Source organism: Talpa occidentalis, unplaced genomic scaffold (genome assembly GCF_014898055.3).
Source record: "Talpa occidentalis isolate TD23 unplaced genomic scaffold, MPIMG_talOcc4v2.1 talOcc4.18, whole genome shotgun sequence".
NCBI classification, from domain to species: Eukaryota; Metazoa; Chordata; class Mammalia; order Eulipotyphla; family Talpidae; genus Talpa; species Talpa occidentalis.
This window is the reverse complement of record NW_023601851.1, coordinates 14,484,400-14,490,397: the sequence shown is the minus strand read 5'-3', so window position 1 is coordinate 14,490,397 and position 5,998 is coordinate 14,484,400. Positions and strand designations below refer to the sequence as shown.

General features: G+C 43.7%; 1 pseudogene; it reads right to left on the bottom strand.

Annotated features, from left to right (window-relative positions):
- Positions 1-3,123: 3,123 nt before the first annotated feature.
- LOC119250897 (olfactory receptor 14A16-like) lies at positions 3,124-4,084 on the bottom strand (annotated as a pseudogene).
- Positions 4,085-5,998: the final 1,914 nt, after the last annotated feature.

Below are 5,998 nucleotides of genomic sequence, written 5' to 3'. Positions count from 1 at the left end.
TTTTTATAGTGGAATCTTAAGTGTTCTTATTGTGTATTATACTTCCACAACTAATTTAATCTTGCTTTAAATGTTTCAAAGCCATACAACTTAGAGACAGTTTTTATGTTTTATTAATTTAAAAAAATTCAATTCTGTTATACAAAATTGACAAAATGAATAGTCTTACTATAGTCTTAGTTTAAATTATAAGTCTTAGTATGAATAGTCTTAGTATAAATTTATAATAGTCTGAATCAGCTTCTTCATTCAATACATGTTTTGAATTCCCATTGCATCCCATAAACCTATTCTTATTATATTCCATATATTTTATTGACCAGCAAGCTATGACAGTATCAAGAATTAAGTATTAAGAAAGTATAAAGAGGGGGGCCTCCCCAGTGGCGCAGCGGTTGAGCGCTGGGTTGCAAAGCTGCCCGCAGTCTCTGCAGCACCGGTTCGATCCCCGGCTGCTCCCTGGCCACCAGAGGAGGGTCCCACATGGCGCGCAGACCTCTCCTGCCGCCCGCTGCTCCCCCAGCAGTGTACTTCGGTCCTTCTGCCTGCTCTGCTCCCCGCTCTGGCTCTGGTGAATTTTCTCATCCTCCTGCACTTCTGACTGTACCCAGTGCTTGTATAAATAAATAAAAATAAATAAATCTTTAAAAAAAAAAAAAAAAAAAAAAAAAAAAAAGAAGTATAAAGAAAGTTATATATCAGTTGATAAATAAAAATGCCAATGATTTAAAAGAACAGTAGAAAGTTGTCAACCTAGAAGTTTATATATCGAGCTTTTGCCATCTTTTTTAACTATTCCTGGCTGCCTCCAATCTGACATTGTGCACACATGGGACTCACCTGGGCTGAAAGGCAAGATCAGCCTGATTAGCACCCTCAGAGCATGAATGTCTGAGAATGAGTTAAATTTCTGATATCCAATTGGAATTACATTTTATCATGAATATATTTTGTGTGTGAAAAATTCAAACATTGGACGTCACAGATGGGAAAGCAGGGGTTGATGCAGTCAGCATACAAGAGTTGAGGCTAGACAGCAGCCACACACTTGGGTATTTCACTTCCCAATTTTAAATATTCGAATTCTTTTTTTTTTTAGATTTATTTATTTATACAAGCAGTGAGTACAGTCAGAAGCACAGGAGGGTGAGAAAATTCACCAGAGCCAGAGTGGAGAACAGAACAGGCAGACTGACGAAGTACACTGCTGAGGGGAGCAGCGGTCAGCGGAGAAGTCTTTGTGCCTTGTGGGACCCTCATCGGCGGCCGGGGATTGAACAGGTGCTGCAGAGACTGTGGGCAGCTTCATAGCCCAGCGTTCAACCGCTGCGCCACAGTGGAGGCCCTGTGTGTTGATTTTTAAGCTTTCAACTACACTGAAGTGGCTTATTATTTTTAATTTGCTTTTTTTCAGTGGAATCTTTTTTTCTTAGTGTATATTACATTGTCCACAACAGTTTAATTGTGCTTTATGTTTAAATTCATACAACCTAGAGACAGTTAATGTTTTATTATTTTAAAATTTTAATTATGTTACACAAAACTGACAAAATTTAGGCAATGAATAGTCTCAGGATATGTTTATAATAGTCTGATTCAGCTTCTTCATTCAGTATGTGCATTGAATTCTCATTATATTCCATAACCTTCTTCTTTTGATAGCCCATAACTTTTATTGACCTGTAAACTATGACAGTAACTATAATTAATATTGAGAATGTTATCTATCATCAGAAAAAAATAAAAATGCCAATGATTTAAAATAATAGTAGCAAGTTGTCAACCTAGAAGTTTATATATCGAGTTTTTTCCATCATTTAACTGTTCCTAGCTACCTCCAATATGACATTGTGCACACATGGGACTCGCCTGGGCTGAAGGCAAGACCAGCCTGATTAGCACGCTCAGAGCGTGAATATCTGAGAATGAGTTAAATATCTGATATCCACTTGGAACTGCATATTATCATGAAATATTTTGGTGTGAAATTTTCAAACATTGGACATCACAGATGGGCAAGCAGGGGTTGATGCAGTCAGCAGAGAAGAGCTGAGGCCACACAGCAGCCATACACTTGGGCATTTCACTTCCCAATTTTAAATCTTCTTCAAATTCTTTGTATTTGCATCTACACTAAATGATAGTGTTACTTATGATACATAAATCTGATGAGTTTTCTCGTTTGGACTACTCCACATGGAAACGCAAACACTCGGAGATCCCATAATAATGTGGCCATAAGGACATTGTCCTCAAAATCCCAGAAATTCTAGGAAATTAAATATATGGGGATAAACACACGAGGAAAGTGTGGTGTGATGTTGTGAGCGCCCTTCCTTATCTACCTCTGGAAATATTAGAATATTGCTTAGTCCACCAGCTAGCATTTTTTTTTTACCATTATAGCTTCCAAAGTTCCTTTATTGTTTCTTGAAAAACCCTACTCACTTTATTTTAGTAAATTTTAGTAATTATACTGCACATGAAATTAACAGCTTTCACAGCCACTGTCTTATTTCTGGTGTCCACTCTGTGCTGTGTTTATGGTAAAAGCCGGTGACATCCACACCAGAGCCTCGAGGAGGGTCTCTACCCCATCATGTGTGGGTCCTTGCCCACAGAAGGTCGTGACCACTGTTTCCAACTTGGGCCATCAGGCCTTCTTTATGTGATGAAGGCCTCACTCACCAAGTACAGGGGCCTCTGACCCACCAATAGCTCCTGATCCCTCATGTGACCACGAGAGTCAGTAACATGAAAGGGGAAGTGCCTTAGAGACTGGAGATGCTGCCCCAGTGAGAGAACTTCTGCTGATGACTGAGATGAAACCCAACAATCGCCCCTCGGCCAAGAGCATGGAAATGGAAAACAGCAGATATATGCTGAAGTTAGGTGACCTTCATTGTACAGAGAATATCAAAGTGCAAACTAAGTGTTAAAAAGAGGAACAATCAATGCTAATTGAGTGAATGAGCAGAAGAATATATGAAGTGATCTTAAATATATTTTAAAAATGAGCATATATATATTTAAATTGTACAATAGAATTATATGAAATTATAAGACTATAAAGGGGACAATAATGTGAAATTTAAAATAAATGTCTCATAATGGAGTTATGAATTAATCTTCTCTATCACATTTTGGTGTGAGTCTCCCCTTCATCAGTCTCCCCATGGCTGACTTCATGGCTTGGTTCCTCAAACTGTATATGACGGGATTAAAGGTGGGGGGTACCATCGTGTAGAACATAGAAATGACCAGGTCAGACATGGACGGGGTACCTGAGGTTGGCTTCAGATAATCAAAGAATGCAGTGGAGAGAACAGCACCACAACAAGCAGGTGCGGAAGGCAGGTGGAGTAGACTTTGGCCTTCCCTTCTGTGGATGGGATCTTCCTGACGGCAGAGAAGATGTGGACATAGGAAATGACGATGAATATGAAATAGCAGAAATCCAACACCACACCGATGGCAATAGGGACAAGTTCATTCATTAAATTTCCCGAGCAGGAATAGCCAGCCAATAACTGGGGGATGTCACAGAAGAACTGGTGGACAATGTTGTACCCACAGTAGGACAAGGAGAAGGTTCCAGCTGTGTGCATCACAGCATAGAGACCCCCACCCAGCCAGGACGCAGCTGTCAGCTGCACACACCTGTCCCTGCTCATGATGATGTCATAGTGCAGGGGGTGGCAGATGGCAGCATAGCGGTCAAGGCTCATCACCGTGAGCAGGTGAAGCTCTGTAGCTCCTGAAACCATCACCATGAAGACCTGGACGACACAGCCCGGGAAGGAGATAGAGCTGCTGTGCCTCAGAGAGTTGGCAATGGACTTGGGGACCGTGGCTGAGATGAGGCAGAGGTCCAAGAAGGACGACTCCTCAGGAAGAAGTACATGGGGGTGTGGAGGTGCCGGTCTAGGGTGGTGATGAGGACGATGAGCACGTTCCCCAGCAGGGCACACAGGTAGACCAGGGAGAAGAGCAGCGGGTGCAAGAAGCCCATGGTCCCCTGGGTGGGGAATCCCAGGAGGATAAACTCTGTCACGGCTGTGAGATTTGTCACCCCTGGAGCCATCATCTGTGTAAAAAAATCGACCTGAATAAAACATGACACCTACACGTACAGTCACAGGCGTGTCTCAGCGGTCACTCTGAGGTTGTGGAGTGAAGCAGCTCCATGTCTCTTGCTCTCTGTTGAGCTTTTTGCGATCAGCTCCAGAAACGTGCCTTTATCACACTGGATCTGGGGTTGGGAAGGAGGGACATTTTGGTGATCATAGGATTCTGCTCTGGTTGATCTCATAGCCCAACTGACTGTCCCTCCCCACCGCCCCAGCCCCGCTCTCCTGCCTCCTGCCCAGGTCCCAGCATCTCCGCCCAGCATATCTCCCAGAGGTTGTCCAGGGACAGCCCCAGAGGACAATTGACCATGCCAGGCCCTCCCCACCCTGGAGAGCCTGTCCCTGCTCCTCCAGCACAGCCCTGTCTGAGGAGGCCCCACAGTGACAGGTGTGCAGGGAGATGGAGTGTGTGGATCCCTGTTTTCCTGCTCCCTGGGACCCAACACTGTCCTGGAACTGAATGATCTGGGCTTGGCGTCCCAGTGTGGCATGTCCTGATGCCTCCTCTGTCAGATTCCTGCCCCTGAGGCCTCACTGCTGCCTCCTGGTCCATCCCCTCATCTCCCTGCCCCTGACTCCCCACAGTTGAGGACCCAGAGACCACGTTTCCCGCAGAGTCTCCTCCTGGGTCACACACACATGTCCCTCCTACAGGATGGGCTCGACCACCCAGGTCCCTCCGGCCCCTCTATCCCCCTCAGACTCATGCACGTCTGTGCAGGGAGGAGGTCCCTCCAGAGCTGAGCTGGACGGTCTGTGCGTGTGGCTGTCCCTGCCAGTTCCAGAGACCCGGGTCCCCCGGGTAAGGGTTTTTTCCTCCCCCCTGGCCCATGCGTGAGTGGGGATGTCTGGACACGGGGCAGCACTGCCCTCTTTCCTCCCCCCCAATCTCATCCTCTCTCCCCTCTGTGGGGTGATGGAGGTGCAGGCCCTGGGGAGGCAGGACTTTTAAGAGGAATGTGGGGATAAAATTGTGGCTATACATCAGTGTACATAAAATGCCAAGTAATTTATTAAAACTAGAAGATAAATGAAAATACCAGGTGGTCATACATGTGGACATCTTAGGAATGATTTAAAATACTATTTATAATGATGAAATAATTTTTGATACATCTCTCTCCAGGTATTGTTAAAATATTGTGTTTTCATTTTAATATCACTAACAATCCTTGAGTGATCAGTAGGGGAAAAATCCCAATTCCATGTCCAAAAGTAGCAGACGTCCGTGCCACCCTCCCGTTAGTGTTAGAGCCATGAAGTGGTGATCATGTTGCTTTAAAAAGTTTTTGAATTTCCACTTGTCTCTTATATCTGTTGCAATATTTCAGAACAAAATGGCTTAACATTCTGATTTTTAACTATAAGTATTTTTTATTTGATTTTGAGTTTTTTAATTCCAATTTAATTGCATCAATTGTTTGACTCTTTGCACTGAGTGCCCAGATCATAGTTATGAAGTCATATGCATCATATATTAAAATCTACTAATATGATGATGCTATTAAAATTCATAATATTTGGATTTTTCAATTAAAAAATGTTATACTCTGTCATTGACTCTTAACCTCAGGATGATACGGCAGTGCAACGTTGAGAAGTTGTGCAACTCTAGAAGCAATAGTTTTCATTATTTATGAAATGACTCTTTTGGATGATGATGTGCTTTCTCTAATCTACAATGAACTTGAAATCTAAAATTTGCAAGTCTGAACGATTTCTATTCTGAAAACTGTTTACAAACAGAATACCTGCAGTCTGAGGGGGGCGTTTCCAGCTGCCGTGACGAGTCTCTGTCCTGAGGTTGTCCCCATGGTGGGACAGAGGGCGTCCCGGCCTCTCACTCCATGGTCGGGGCTCGTGGGGAG